This window comes from Macaca mulatta, chromosome 5 (assembly GCF_049350105.2).
Source record: "Macaca mulatta isolate MMU2019108-1 chromosome 5, T2T-MMU8v2.0, whole genome shotgun sequence".
Classification (NCBI taxonomy): domain Eukaryota; kingdom Metazoa; phylum Chordata; class Mammalia; order Primates; family Cercopithecidae; genus Macaca; species Macaca mulatta.
This window is the reverse complement of record NC_133410.1, coordinates 144,037,383-144,054,564: the sequence shown is the minus strand read 5'-3', so window position 1 is coordinate 144,054,564 and position 17,182 is coordinate 144,037,383. Positions and strand designations below refer to the sequence as shown.

The 17,182-nt window shown below is 33.5% G+C and overlaps 1 long non-coding RNA gene across 1 annotated transcript in view; it reads right to left on the bottom strand.

Moving 5' to 3' along the window:
* Positions 1-2,997: 2,997 nt before the first annotated feature.
* The window catches only part of LOC144340926 (uncharacterized), a 101,354-nt gene continuing 87,169 nt past the window's right edge, over positions 2,998-17,182 (bottom strand). Inside the window, exon 3 of the long non-coding RNA XR_013417473.1 lies at positions 2,998-3,345. This is a non-coding gene — a long non-coding RNA (uncharacterized LOC144340926). The remainder of the gene's footprint in view (positions 3,346-17,182) is intronic.

The window sequence follows — 17,182 nt, the reverse complement described above, 5'->3', positions numbered from 1 at the left end:
TACAATAAAGGTTTAAAGCTAATTTAGGAAGACATATAAACAAATAAAAACATAAATCTACCCTGAATATTACCACTTTAACAAACAGCATTGTAAGATTTATACAATTACACATATATTTAAAGAAAATAAAATATAAAATCACTTAAATTCTTATAGCTAGCAATCGTTTGTAAAATCACTTTCTTTTCCAATACATTTAGGTGGTCACATGTTTCTTTCACTTCACTAGATTAGGCATAGCTTATCTTATTCATTATTTTCAAGAGAAAACAATCTTGGTTCTCTTTTGCTATTTATATAGTTTGCTTTCGATAGTACAGGTTGAAATAATGGTGGTTTCTCCTTTTGCTTATCCAAACAGAATGCAAAGACATATGGAATATGTTGCACTCTCCTATGAGCATCACATAAAGAGGAATGAGACAATGTCAAAGGTAGACTCATAAATGAGACCTTTTTGCATGAACACCCAGGAGCCTCTGCTATCCTTTCATTATCTTACCTAGAAAAAATATGTAAATCTTTTGTTAGTTTATCTGTTTTCCTTTTTTTAATTTTCTCCATGAAATATTTTGTTTAGTGCTTGGTATGGTGCCAACAACTTTAATTTCCTTAGGCTTTATGAATAATTAGACCTCAGGTAAGAATGGACAGTCAAGATTTATAATATGCATATTTAATATATGCCTGGCAATGTTATAATAACTTTCCACTCACTTAATCATAATGACCCCAACAGGATTGTAGATGCAATAATTATCCCTATTTTTGATGGGAAAACTGAAACATAGAACAGTTAACTAACTTGATTAAGGTTGCATACCAGGGAAGCTGAATATTTGGAGTAAAAACTAGGTAGTTTTTCTTCAGACTGCTGGTCTTTATCCTAAAAGCCCTCAGGGTAGATGGAATTCTGTCACTACTGTTTCCAGGCTTTTGAAAAGTTACAGAATTTTTCTCTGACTTTCTTTTTGTTTATACTGGTAATATTAATATTTGACCATTGAGTTGTTCATGTTTGTGGATTTTTAAAAATGTGTCTGTGAATTGGGGGAAATACTCAAACAATCCACTTTCTGCCCTGATCCAAAGCAATGGGACTGGTTTGAATGGAAAGAAGTGTTGATATGTTCTGCTGACTGTATGATGTCCTGTTATTCCTACAGGGCATAATCACTTTATAAGTTACTTTATGAAAACCAGAAGAAAATCATTTTCTTACATAGTTTCACATTTAGTAGACATTTGTCTGATTCTAAACTGGGAGTGCTGAATTCTTACAAGACAAAGAACCTGTAGCTAAGTATTCTGTCTTCCTGATATAGCTTTCCCACCTACAGCAGCATGTTTGAAAATGCATGTTTTCTGATTAGCTTTATATAATTTAACATGCATTATTCAAAAAAATTAAAAACTAAGCTAGCTTTATATAAATCATACATAATTATAATCAAGTTTTAGATCTTTTGGGGGAATATAGTGAAAACAATGTTTTGGACTCTCACCTACTTAAAAAATAAAACTGATCCAATTAATTAGATTTTCAAAAAAAATTAACGAGGATGCACTGAGATTGTGTGTTTACATGAAGAGATAATCGTAAGATGCAAAATTAACAGCATTCTGGTGTCAGATTCCCAGGGGATCTTTGACACCATCTCACCATTTATTTTTTGGTTTGTTTCTTTCCTTTTCTTTGTCTTTTTATAAAGAATGAATTATGGATAAGGATAAACAGCACAAGGATGTAGAAAAAAAAAACAGCAGGCATAACTTTGATGACAACTTTTATGGCATATGTAGCTACCTTCCAATGTTTTTTTAGGCAGCTTTCAGATAGAAGTAAAAAAAAAAAAAAAAAAAAAAAAAAAAAAGTTTAAAAAAAAAGATGAAAAAGAAAAAGTAAAAAGAAATCCACATAATTATCTCAAGCAAAAACATCTGTGAAAGTTCTCTGGTACCTTGCATGCATCTAATACTTAAGAACTTTTTTTCTTTAAATTAAAAGTTCTTTCCATCTTCTATCTAAATAACATGAAGTAGAGCAAATGAAACCGTGTTCATTCTGCAGCAGGGATCAGACAACTTCCTTATTCTGAAATTCAGGCATAAATTGATGTTCAATCAGCCTAGAGCGGAGCCTACAAGGAAATTCCTGTGCAGCAAATGTTTCACCATTATATAATTAATTATATATATATATATATAATATGTGTGTGTGTGTGCATTTGTGTACATATATGGAGATATAATTAGTAACCTATTTAGTTTCTAAAATAAAATCCAATACAAATACAAAAATAATTAAAATAATTAAAATTATAATTAATAATTAAAATAGGTTGAAACATCTATTGTATGCAAGCAGGTTAGAGAAAGGGATATAGCCTAATGCTGTCTATTACCTCACACTTAAAAATTACAAAACTCAAAATATTGTAAAAGATAAGTAAGCAAAATGAGATGAGTAAGTTACCTGTATGCATGTGTGTGTAATTGATAGAGAGTGAGTGGTGGGAGTGGTTAAAGGTCAATGTAAATAATAGAGAAATATCCATGGAGTAGAAAGCATGGTTCTGGTCCTTTACATGTATGTAGGATTTCTAAATGTAGATATAATAGCTATCTACAACGTGTGCTGAATACATAGGGCAGAGATAACTGTTTGCCTCTTCAATCACATTTGTTTTTCATTTTTCAATAGCCAACAAGATCTTGATGTCCATAAGGAAAATTTAAACATTCAGGGAAGTTTATGGTCAAAGTTAGATCCAAACAATTTTCCCCATGAAGCAAATAAGCAGCCAATAATACCTAATTGAGGGAAACATGATATTATACCACAGTCTAATTAGCTATCTTATTTGCCATCTTTATTCCATATAGGATTCCTACATACAGAGGTAACTATAAAGTCATTATTATTTAACATTTTCTTAATTGTATTGGCCGTTTAATGTGCTTTCAATAATAGAAAATATGAAGAAATATTTTTTAAACTAATTTATTATTTAACCTCAGTCGTGACATCTTTTTTGATTACAGATAAAATTATTGCCCAGAGAGGCTGGGCGTTATGACTCATGCCTGTAATCCCAGAACATTGGGAGGCCGAGGCGGGCGAATCACGAGGTCAGGAGTTCAATACCAGCCTGACCAACATGCTGAAACTCTGTCTCTACTAAAAATACAAAAAATTATCCAGTCATGGTGGTAGGTGCCTGTGATATCAGCTACTTGGGAGACTGAGGCAGGAGAGTTGCTTGAACCAGGAGACAGAGGTTGCAGTGAGCCAAGATCACACCACTGCACTCCAGCCTAGGTGACACAGCAAGACTCCATCTGAAAAAAAAAAAAAAAAAAAAAATTACTGCCCAGAGAATAATTCACTTACAGATTTCCTTATGACTACTATAAGAATACTTGAGCAGTTAAGTTACATTTCATGGAAGAAAGAGGCAGAGAAAGAGGCAGACAGGAAAGTCACTTTGCTGTAAGGAATACTGAATCACAGTTCATGATAACTCAACAACTAAACTAACACCTATGTAAAACACAAAAAACAATATTTTCAAGTAGTTGAAATCATATGATTCCAAGATTAATATAAAATTTCAATAATAAAATTCATTATGAAACATTATTGGTGTGTTACCACTTCTGGGAAATTTGCCTCACCTAAATGGATAGGTTAAGGTATTTATATTATACACACCACATTTGCAAGTTGTGTTTAGAAATCAAGTTTAAAATAAGCATAACATTTGTTGATTAATATTTTTTTAACTATCTTGCAGAGCAAATAGTTTAAAAATCATATAATCAAGCTTGCAAATACTATTGTGCTGGACAACTTTAGAAGTAGGATAAGGTAATAGATACTCTGCTTGACAAAGTTTACAACTAAAAATGTAGATAAGATGGCTAAATATGAAAAAAATAAAAACATTAGAATTATATTAAAGTACACAAACTATAAATGGTACAGGAATTATTAAATTGATTAGACAATTTCTAGCCAAAATCCTTAAATGGCGTTGGAACTGGACCTTGATAGATATTTGGTACAAGAATAATAGTTTAGGGGCTGGATGCAGTGGCTCATGTCTCTAATCCCAGGTTTTGGGAGGGCGAGGTGGGTGGATCACGAGGTCAGGAGTTCAAGACTCTTCTACCAACATGGTGAAACCCCGACTCTACTAAAAATACAAAAATTAGCCGGGTGTGGTGTCGGGTGCCTGTAATCCCAGCTACTCAGGAGGTTAAGGCAGGAGAATTGCCTGAACCCGGGAGGCGGAGCTTGGAGTGAGCTGAGATCGCGCCACTGCACTCTACCATGGGCGACAGATCAAGACTGTGTCTCAAAAAAATAAAAATAAAAAAGAGTAACAGTTTAAAAATACAAATATTTAATTAAGCATATATGGTAAAATATTTTATTCTGTCATTCTCCTTTATGTCTGAAATGTTCCAAATAATGGTAGTAGATAAATGGCAACTAGAAACAAAACTCAAAAAAAAAAAAAAAAAAAAAAAGGCAGAATCCTGGTGACTTTAATGCAAAAAAATAACATTCAGAGAAGTGTTAGGAGGACCAACTTGTTAGTGTCTGGTTGTTCGACCTACAAAATTCATTCTAAATGTATTTTGTACCCCTAGCCCACCAGAGTGGACAGTACTGAGAATTAATGAATAGAAATCAATAAATAAAAGTGAAGAAAAAAGAAAAAATAATCTCTAGGGTGCAAAAGAAAAATAGTTAAACAAGGAACCTCAAAATGAGAGAAGAAAGAGGGTAAGGTTATATCCTAACACTCAGTCATGGATTGTAAAGATAAAGACAAAATGATTTGCATTATTAAAGTACTAGCTGTTTTAATCAGAGATAATTCTTTAAGCGATAACATACATCCCACTTTCCAGTTAACTCTACTTGGAATGGAAGATATGACTATGGCAAGAAGTGTGTACTCTTTGCAGATAAGTTTGTTTCATACTGGAACTATTAAATACCATGAAAGACCTGTGGAAGTGCATTAAGTAAGGAAGCAGTTACAAAATTTCTAGAGAGAGGCAGTAATGAAATGGGCTACATTGGACTGGGTGGTAACAACTGATACATTATGGTAAGTCTACTTCTCCATCTTATCACCCACATGAAGCCACATTGATACCTGTGTCTTTAGTATCATAATGAATTTGGAGAAAATTAAAAGTACTTCAATCAAATTTGAAAGTACTAGGTGATAAAATCAGTGGGTTTTAAGAATAGTTTTAATCTGCCAGAATAAATGGCATTCACATCTTTTGTCTTATCAAAAAATAATGCCAGGTTTTCTTTAAGCCTTAACCATTTATTAAAGAGGCACTGGTAAATAGAATGGTGTATTGAAACAGGTTTTAACTTAGATTTTAATGGCATCTCTGCTCCTTTTATTCTGTTATTCAAATAAATTCCATTTATATGTAATATATAAATATGTAAATTTATATATTAAATGTGTATTATATATTCATATGTTTATAAATATATATTATATATTATATATATTTTAAAGCTCTGTTCTTGAGAAATGGGAAAGCTAATAAGCTAGACTAATTCCCTCAATATTCCTTTTTATGATAGAGATATTGGGAAATAAAACTAAATACAGTAGACTGTCTTGGAGCTGAAAGTTTGATTATATCAATCAAATGAATTTGCAGGTCTCCGATTTGCAAATTAATCCTATGAAGCAGGAGGCAGAGAATTGCATAGATCGCTGTGGGGAACTAACACACTCTTAATGGTTAGCAAGATCTTGGGGATTGCTGTATTGGAGAATGTTATCATATATTATGAATTTATCTACCCACTAAGTATGCTCACTGCTGTGGTTTGAATGGCTGTCCAAAACTCAAGATGAAATCTTCAATGTGACAATGTTGACAGGTGGGTCTTTAAGGTGGGGTGGTGATTGGGTCATAAGGGCTTTGCCCTCATGAATGATTAATCCATTCATAGATGAATGGACTAGTGGATTAATACATGATCACAAAAGTGGGACTGGTAGCTCTCTAAGAAGAGGAAGAGAAACCTGAGCTAGCACACCCAGCCTCTTCTCCATGTGATGCCCTGCTCTGGGACTCTGCAGTTTCTACCAGCAAGAACACTTTCAGATGAGGCCCCTTGACCATGCATTTCTCAGCCTCCATAACTTTAAGAAATAATGTGTTTCTATATAAATTACACAGTTATAGGTATTCTGTCATAAGGAACAGAAAACAAACTAAGACATCCACTAAGATGGCTGTGAGGCTAACTGCTTTACAAAGCCACTAAGAATGTCATTGGTAAAGGGAGCATCTGCACCCTAGAATGTGCTATTGATGGCTGTCTTCTGTGGGCAGAGGATAAGAACAAGATGCTTCTGCTGACATACATTACCCAATGTCAGTGTTAATAATGGTATTTTCATGATTGCACTTGCAAAAATGCAGCAATTAATGACAATTAACCATAGAGGTGGTGATTATTGAACCACATAGCAGATAAAATATAATCAGAATGCTCTTACCTACAGAGATTTTGTTAGTAGCTAGTAGATTATATAATCCCTAAGAGAATATATCAGTCCATTAAGATGGCAGTTTATTTACCTAACCAAGTATTTCCTCTATGTCTGGGGAAGAGAGAGCCCTGAATTGAATTATGAGATGGAACTTTCTTATACCTCTCCAAATTCCCACACTTTAATTCCTTTTAAAAATAGACTTCTTTGAATCAAGGAAAAGTCGCATAGCTGGTTAAAGGATTCCACACAGACATCTGAAGTACACAGTACATCTTTTTCCCAATCTTCTGCTAAGAAATCTATTTTGATTTACTGGAGCAAATTACACTAGAAAAAGAAAATTATATAGACTTCAGTGGAGTGATTCAACACTGGCTCTAAACTAACTGTGTTCTCCTGAATCTACAATGTCACACTATTTCATTGATCAGACGGAGGGCTTATGAGGGTCAGATGATAAATAGAGTTAACTCTGTTTATGCCCCCCCACTATAGTTATTTCCTCAGTTCGTGAGTGTATGGTTAGACTATAAATACTCAGGCACTGGCAAACTTCCCACAATGCTTCTCTGTGGAGTGGGAGACATTGGTTGGCAAACTAATTGGAAGCTTTTGGAGCCTCCCTTTCCTTACTAAAATAGCAAATCAAAAGCAATAATGAATCCCTGGAGGCTTCATAGAATATAGGGTTATTATCAAAGACATCAAAGAGAGAGAAGAAATGGCCTCTGACACAACCCCTGTTTTTTTTAAATCTTTTGATCTGTGCAGAAGAAAAATAACTCTTAGAAAATAATAAAGGATTATTCCAAACTTAGGTAGTGACCATTCGTATTTATTTTCATTTTTATTGCAACAAATTAACATGGTTCCTAATACTTATTATGCAGTAATGATTTGTTAAATGTTATATTTTTTTCTATATCCCAATAATCAGAAAATCATAGGATGCATTATGCTTTTCTCAAAGAGGTACAATGTTAAATCTTTATTGAAATCCTTAGGGCAATGCAAATACTCTGCTTCATGGCTATACTTTAGTCTGTAGACCTTAAATGCTTCACCACATCATAGGATATAGCCTGCTCCTGCCAAGGTGTCCGATTGCTGATAGTACCTGATCAGGAAGTAGTATTCTGGATGCCAAAATACAGTATTCAGGCATCCTATAGTTTCTGACATCTATAGTTCTACGTATTAGATCACCTCCTCCAGAAAGATAAGTTGCTTCAGTTTTTTTTCTCTACCACTGAGAACCAGGCATAATTGTGGACCTCTTTGAAGCCTGGAGGAAACAGATATCATATTTAATTGTATTGCTGTGACACATTTACTAAGTGGCTCATCAGACTGCCAGTTTTTAGTTGGACTGAAAGCAAGAAAAGGCTTTCCAGCTGGCTCAGACTTGATCTACTAAAAGACAGTTTCCACCCAGCCCTTATTAGCCGCTGAATGTGGTGATGCTAAAAACGCCTGCCTGATCAGGATGATTCATGACGCCTATCACAGGCTTAGTAGACAATTGAGAGGAGCGACTTCTTAGATTTCAGAGCAATGCTAAACTCTCTTTCAAGTGACCAGAAATTATTCTTCACTTGTTATTGTGTGAAGTGGATTCTGAACACCAGACAATGGAACAAATGACAAGTCTTGAACTTTCCATTATAAATTTGGTGTAAGTCAGAAACAGGAAACCAAACACCTCATGTTCTCACTCATAAATGAGAATTGAATAATGAGAATACATGGACACAGGGAGGGGAACATCACACACTGAGGCCTGTCGGAAGGTGGGGCTAAGGGGATGGAGAGCATTAGGACACATACATAATGCATGCGGGGCTTAAAACCTAGATGACAGATTGATAGGTGCAGCAAACCACCATGGCACATGTATGCCTATGTAACAAACCTGCACGTTTTGCACATGGATCCCAGAACTTAAAGTAAAACAATATATAAATACATAAATTTGGTGTTAGTTCTTCTGAAAGTTATAAAGTCAGTCACTCCTAGAAGAACTGTACAGGAACTGAGTGTGCTATATTCAAGACTCAGCTTGAACAGTTTTTAATGTTCCTGTGTGCTTACTTTTGCCACTTCTTGCCGACCCCGTATTTATAGTCTCATGGGGATTTGCCCATAAAATTTTTTAGCTATACTTAGAATGTTGCAGTTGAACAGGATAGATGAGAAGAGATTGGGAAAGAGAAATCTTGGCAGTAAGTAAAACTGTTACAAATTGTTTTCTACTTATCCTGGAATTAGGGACTACTACAGGTAAAGATACATGGTGAGTCATGGGCAGTAGCTCATGGTTTATATGAATAATGAGGAATTTGGGAAGAACAAGATTGAAGTATTGATGACAAGACAGCTTGTGAAAGAGGAATGTGGATAGACCTCACTGAATGGGCCTAATGAGTGAGAATACTTACTGCTGACATGAATGTTCTGTAGAGGACACTCTCAATAATTGGATACACGTGGTACCCTAACTTAAGGATGTCAGTCGCCTTCTTTCCACATCCATCCTAGCTTTTGGTTAATGGGTTTATACACAGTGTGATAATGGTTTCAAGGACAGATTTGCATGGGCTCAATAGCATCAACTTGTTCACATTAAAGCATATCAAATACTAGCAATTAAAAGTGTCAATCAATAAATTGCAGAGAACTATCACTATGGTGCTATATCCTAGAGGATTCAGTCGACCACCTAATAGCAGAATTACTACATTTGATTTTTCAGGAAGAGTGCAGTAATTCTTCCTGACTCTCATAAACATTTGCTTAGAAAAAATAATATATCTTTTCTGTGTATCATGTTACTGCAAACACATCTTTAATTGATTTATTAAATATTTCTTGTTTCTAAAACTTCTTTCATTGAAATGTGGGAATTACATCCCTTTACCTTGAAACCACCTTTTAGAGACTGTTGAGACTAATAGAATATGTCAGAAGTGATGATGTGTAATTTCTGATACTATTTTGTAAAAAGCAATGGAGCATCTTCCTTGCACACTAGAGCAATTGTGCCTTGAGTCCTGTGCTGCCACACAGTGAGGAAGCCAGGCCATATAAAGAAACCACTTTAGGACTTTTAGTCTACAACAGAGGTTCCAAAATCAGCGATACGAGTAGGCCTTCTCAGTTATCCATCTCAGCAGAGTTTTCAGATGACTACAGCTCTAGTCAATATATGAACGAAAATGCATAAAGACTTAAGGCAGAACAATGAAAAAAAAAATGGCTGTGTAAAGGTGCTAAGCCTTGGGATGATTTGTTTGTCTGCCCTAGTAATTGGAACAGGATCTGCACTGGTACTGAGTATCTAAAGAGGTGGTGAAGGGAGGAGATTGGTGGATACAGGTGACACCTGTTCCAATGCCCTCTCCAACCTACTTTAAGCATATGGATTCTGGACTCTATTTGTATTTCCTATATTACCTTACAGCAAGGGCACCAAACATGATTTTGGTTTTCTGTAATTAGATACACTTATCATGAGTTTGTTTAATAATTGACTAATACAACCAGAATAGTAAGACTCAAGACTGTTGACTATTGTGATGACTTTTTAAGGTTTTTCAAAGAGCTTCCCAATTTTAGTAGTTGTTGGATTGTCACAGAAAGGAAGTTATTCCAGAGTTTGCATCTCTATGAGCTGCCTCCTGTTTTGAAAGTTCCTGACTTTGTTTATGCAGTGGCTCATGTCTACGATCCTGGAACGTGAGCCTAGCATCTCTTAACCGTTACCTCCTAGTGACTTAGTGACTCTCCACCTCTTAATAAATCCCTTTCTACTTAAACTATTTTTGATTCTGTCTCCTAAAACAGAATATTTGAACTGTTAAAACAGTTATTTGAGCTGTGTTAAAATAGTTCAAATACTATTTTGAATTCTTCTTTAGTTTCCTGGAAAGATAAAATGAAAAAAAGAAAGTCAACTGTCTGGAACACACGGCTCACAAAAGATTAATTTTCTTGTCTCCTATTATTTAACCCCTAGGAAGTTTTAGTAATTTTCCATTAATATGTTAGTTTATTTCTGATCAAATATTTATATTTTAAAAAAGAAAAGTAGAATTTCTATTATACATTTTATAAAACAAAACAGAAGAATCACAATGCACTAGTTTTGAAAGTTCTACTCTTTAGAAAGTATAATTTATGAGAATAAGACTTATGAATAAATATGCCTATTTCCTCTACTTCTAATAATGTTCTAATAATGCTGGTAACTATAAGATTAGAATCAGAAGAAGTTGCCTTTTCTGTTTAATAAGAATGTCATAACCTCTTTTCATCTTTTATTACTAAGGTTTATCTTTCATAATCATGTTCAATCCTATGGGTACAGGATAAAAAGATTTGAAGTAGCTAGCACAGGAAAAAGTTCATTATAGAAGGGAACTGATTGTCAATATTGGAAAAATAATCTAACAATAGATTATCATCTTGCATTTTAATTTAACTTGGCTAAGTAGACAAACAGGTCTAAGGATCTGCAAATATCTTTAATATTTGAGGAGGAAAAAGAATTTGAAGGTAAAATCATGTCAGCTTTTTGAAGCTGTACACATCCTTTGCCCGTTAAAATTCAGTGATAAAAATCTCCCTTTTATAATAGAAGTTTACTTCTAACTATCCAAAAGAAAGACAAGTGTTACTGGATCTCTTATAAGAATCAAATCTGTCTTTCAATATTCTACATTTTCCCTTTGTTTTTTGAGAATGCAATAAGGAAATGTAATAAAAAGTTCCTGAAATACTTTTTTGAGTTTTTAAATGTATGCTATAAAAACATAAGTATATTTAAGCTATTCATATTACTAGTATTTCTACAGTTTGAAATAATGTTAGTCTCACATTTAGAGTAAGATTACTAATTGTGTTTTGTTTAATTGTACACCAGGTCTAATTTTTTAATGACAATTTATTTTGTAATAAGGGACTTTCTTTTTTAATGTGGAGATACATTATTGAATCTAATTATATTTCTTATATAATGGATCTGTTTATCCCTAAAGAGAAGCAATATTTCCAACTGCTTTCTAAGCTTTTATTTGTTTAATATATACACAATCACACAGGGAGACCTCTGTAAAAACCTAAATATGTCAGCATTATAGAACTATGCAAAATAATATAGCATCTGATGTCAGATGCTGTAAGTCACTGCTTGATAAGAAAATAAGATATTTTGCGAGAAAATTAATATTGTATCTAAATATTTTATGTGAATAAACCACCCAGTGTTCAGTGATGGAAACAGAATATTTTATTCCTTTTTATTGCTGAAATATGAATAACTTTAATTTTTTTCATATTTACTTTGCTGAAATAAAGGTTGGCTTTCTGGAAAGCAATGCTGGGTAATAGTACCCTAAGCCCCCAAGACTGGTAACCATCAAATCAGCAGTAAGCTAAATCTTTTTTTCTGAAGAAAGAAAAATTTTATTTCAGATATAAATTTGGCCATCATATCAAAACTGAAAGTGTTCAATAAATTCATAAATGCTGTCACATTGGCAGTAAAATTGGCAGGGGACAAGGAAAAGCCAACGTGGGCAAGAGTGGAATACATCCATAAGAAGGGCCAGCCAGCACTAATCGCAATTACTATATTATACTTAACAAGTTGCTTGTATTATTATATTTCAAAAATTTTAATGTATCTTACCAGTTTATTAGGAATAATTTAGTACATACCGATAGCTACTTAGGTACAATTTTTTAATGAAGCATAAAAATAAGTCTTTATATATACAAAATTGTCATATTCATTTATTCACTTGCAGTAAGCTGGCTTATCAATCTTGTGTTTGCTATTGTTGGATAGGAAAACCCTAGAGGCAATTCCATTAAAATGAGGATGAAAATAACACTGCCATCTGTAATGGTTTTAAAAGATGTCAGCCAATTATTTGACAGTCTTTCCATTAAAAACTAGAGTCTAATATCTCTCTCCTTGAATATGAACCAGGCTTAGTCACATGTTTTGATGAATAGAATTGGACAGAAGTGACACTGCATGACTTCTGAGACCATATGATAAAATGCAGTATACCTTTTTACTGTCTGCCTCTTTTCTCTATTGTAAGTATCTTAGTTGGAAGCCTGCCATCATACTGTACTTAAGCCAAGCAGCCCCATCATATGGGCATATGTATGTATTCTTCCCTCAAACCAAGCTAATGTCCAAGCTGACAATCAATACCAACAGCCAGAGACACGAGAGTGAGCCTTTAGACTGCCCCAGCCCGTGGGATATAAGCTGCCTCAGCTGATGCCAGGTGGTGCAGAGATGACCTTTCTGGGTCCTGCCCAAATTCCTGATTTGTAATGTTTTAAGCCACTAGGTTTTCGTGGCTTTGGTTACAGAGCAATAAATAATAAACACAAGCTATTACTAGTATTATTAAATGTTGTTCAGGACATTTTCATCAGTTCATTCTTGCATTAGTTTATTCATTCAACAAATACTTGTTGAATACCTACCCTATACAAGGTATAGTTTTAAGCATTCCAGAGGGTACAGCAGTGAACATTAAAAAAAACACTATCCCCATGGAAGTCATGTCTTAGAGGCAGAGACAGAAAATATATAATGTTTATCAGAGGTAAGTATTATCAGAAAAAGTAAAGATGAGTAAGTAGGGAGAGAGTGTGACAGAGTGATGCTTTTCAAAAATATTTTTAAAGGCATATCTTTTTTGTAATGCTGTTTTAGATCAATGTTCAAAAAAGTCATCTCTCAGGCTATGACATTTCAGAGGAGACAAGGAAAAAAGGAGGAAGCAAGTGATTTTAATATCTGGAGTAAAACACTGCAGGTAGAGGAAAGAGAGAATATGAACAAATAAGGAAACCAGAGTGGCTGGAACAGAGTGAACAAGTGGTCAGAGACAAGGTCTTGACCAGATAACATAGGGCTTTATTGATTACCTTAATGGATAATCTACATCCAAATTAATATATAAATTTCTACTTATAAGTTTAAAGGAAAGACATTAGAAAGTTTTGAGAAAGCACCTTATATATTATTACACATTTGAAAATTAAAACTCTCCTCTCTGTGCGAAAAAGAGACTCAGAGTGCAGGAATGAAAGTACAGACCCACAGTGAGACGACTGTGATACCACAGGCAAGAGAGAGCAGTAGGTAGGGAGGATGGTAGCTAACTATGCAGGTGGGGATAGTCAATGAAAGAAAGACATTTTTTTTATTTGGGACAGTGTCTCACTCTGTTGTTCAGGCTGAAGTGTAGTGGTATAAACACAGAGCACTACAGCCTCAAACTCGTGGAATAAAGTGATCCTCCCACCTCAGCCTCCCAGGTAGCTGGGATCGCAGGTGTGTGCCAACATGCCTGGCTACTTTTTTAGATTTTTGTAGAGATGCAGTCTCTCATCATCTTGTCCAGGCCAGTCTACAACTCCTGGGCTCAAGCAATCGTCTCTCCTCAGCTCCTCAAAGTTTTGGGATTACAGGCATGAGCCACACTGCCCAGCCAGAATATAGATTCTGTAAAACACAGAATGATTCCTCACATGTGGAGGCATCAATGAAAATATTTTTTAAAAATATGTGATATAAATAAACAATATAACAAAGATGCAGGTGTGATAATTTGAAAATGACACAATTGCTTATAAAAACAACTTAAAATTAATGATCGCAAAAGTTTAATGAGATACATAGTATTTAATTTTATAAATTGAGGTATTGAGGTTTGGAAAATGTAGGAACTTTAAGGTCACATAGGTAATAGATGATTTCGGACTTAAATACAAGTTGACATCAAGAGGATACAATTATTGTCCAATTCTAATATTACTATAAATAATATTTTAGTATTTGTCCTCCAGTCAATAAATTGTGAACAAAAATGATAATCATAGAGAAATAAAAAAGACCATCAACTTTGTCAGAATATTCAAGAGTCTTAACGTTGTTTACCATAAAATCCATTATTCTGTATCTCGTGGCCTAATCTAAGTAAATTATTGGAAAAAGAAGCTTTATATATGTAAATATTTGACTCAACATTATTATTATTAATCATATTGAAATTAAATATGTATTAACACTAGGGTTAAGTAATAATAAAAATAAAACAAAGCTGGAAGTTCTTGATGTTGAATTTACTAAACAATTATGCTAGTGTCATAAATGTACCTGACCACAGCAATCATTTCCTAAAATAAACTCATTGTAAATGTCATATATTTTTAAAATGAAAAAATAATATGCCATTTTGGAAGTTCTTAAACTGATACATTTTTTTTTTCTGAAAATGACAGCTCTTATTTTATACCTATTGCTGCCTTTCAACATCAAAGTAGGATTCCTTAGAATTTCTAATGGATATTTTATATTTTATTGCTTTTCCTCGTTAGCTTCATTTTCTGATGTTTTTAGATAGTATGTATCTAAAAACTTAGTATGTATTTATTACCTTTTAAAAAATGTCTGTCTTACTATAGACTACATACCATAATATAATATACATAGTCAATGAGTGGCTCTCAACTTTAGTTACAGTTGGAATTCCCTGAGGAATTTCAAAAATACTGGCATCTAGAGCTCACTCTCAGAAATTCTATGGTCCTGGCATTGGAATGTTTAAAAGACTGTTCAAGTCATTATAATGTATCTTCAGACTTTAACTACTATGATACATTATATAAATGGCTTATTAATGTTTACCTTGACAGTTATTTAACATTGTAATATTTTCTATAATCAGAAAGACACAATTTAAAGTTTCCAAGCTTCAAAAATACTTCAACAACAAATTAAAAATTTGGTGGTGAAATTCAGGTATTCATTTTCAATATCATCTGAATTATATTGAGGCAGAAACATATTATCAAATTTATGTTTCTAAAATTCATCCTAGTAATCTTTAAAGAAAATGATTGTTTAGTGGAGAAATAAAAAATATATATATAATATATTGCAAACATAACATTATTTTTAAGGATAAATTGAATAATTATATCAATTTTATATAAATATAGTCAGGTGGATAAAAATAACTTACTTTAACAATAGTTCCATTTTCAGTTTTTGAGAAGATATGAAACTTAAAAAAAGAAAATAAAACATAAAACCTATAATTGTTTCAGTATGCAATGGCTTTAGAGAGAAATATCTAAAGTTATCTTTGAAAATAAAAATAAATAAAATAAAAAGAAATCAGTGATAATGCTATGAAGATGCATGGTGTAGACTGCATGCCATAAGAGAATTCCATTGTACTTGGCAACTTTTTCACCCTTATCCATCTGTGCCAAATGTGCCAGTATTATTCAGACTTAAGAGGAACTACACAGTGCCTCTTTTGGGGGAAGATAATGGTACACCAGATACAAGTTTACAATCTCATTCTTTCCCCATGGTGGGCTGGGAGGAGATGATATTACTGGAGTCTCTCACCCAAAGTTTTGGAAATTTCCAAAGCAGTAAAGCAAGAATCTCTGAGAGTTCCTCAGAAATCCAAATATGATGAGATCTGAATTTCTGCAAAAATTTACAGCCAAATACAGATATTTATAACTGACAATTAGGTCTAGTTTTCTCAGAGTCAGTAAGACAAAAGCAACTAGTGCATGAGGAGGCAGAGAATATTTTACCAATATAGTAAACAAAATTGAGATGAGAAACACTAAATCATTACACATACAGAGATGCTAAATTATAATACTAAAAATAAAACTATAAACAATACAAGTTGGTAACAAGAAATGGAGAAATGGAAATTCTGAAGCATCAGAAAATATCATGCATGCACACAAACAAACACACACTCAAGATTATGAGTAAGGTTAAAAGAAAAGTCCTATATTTATTTGATGCTGGCTATAAAGGCATGTTTAATGTTTGAAAAGTCACCAATCTGCTCATTTCTCATACATCTACTTTTCTGTATTCGTGTCAACTTCAATAAATAAGTTTTAAGTGTTATTCTTTCCAGGTAATTCTAACATTCATTCAAGGGAAAAATATTTCTCAAGAGGCATCAGATTCAAATATACAGATATAAATTGGGATTTTAAAGCTCTCATAGGAAAAATAATTGAGCACCTTTTTTGCATACAGTAGTATTAGAACTACTTTTCTATATAAACCTGAAAAAATGAAGGATTCTCCTCTCCTAGAAATAGCACTGAAATTATTAGGTCCACCAACCTAGAAACTTGGTGGCAAGAACATTGGCTACCTGCCTGGAATTATAAATGGATGAGAAATGAAAAATCAAAACGTCTATCACTTGTGAGTGCAGATACAGATTTTTACAGCCTAAGAAGAAACCAATATAAAAAAGAGCCTTGAATCAGCAAAACCTGTAGAATCCATGAAGAGAGAATTTTGAAACTATGCCATGTGGAAGATTCTACGACTCGTAGCTTTCTGAGTTGGTTTACCATTTTGGGGGGTTTCAAAAGAAAAACCCCAAAACTAAAGATCACTAAAATATATAAGACATAGAGAGAAATAAACTATGATGAAATATTATGCCCAGGGAGAAAAAAGACAATATTGATTCCTAAGATATAACACAGTATTCAAGCATCTTTAAAATACATATGTTTACAATATTCACTGAGTG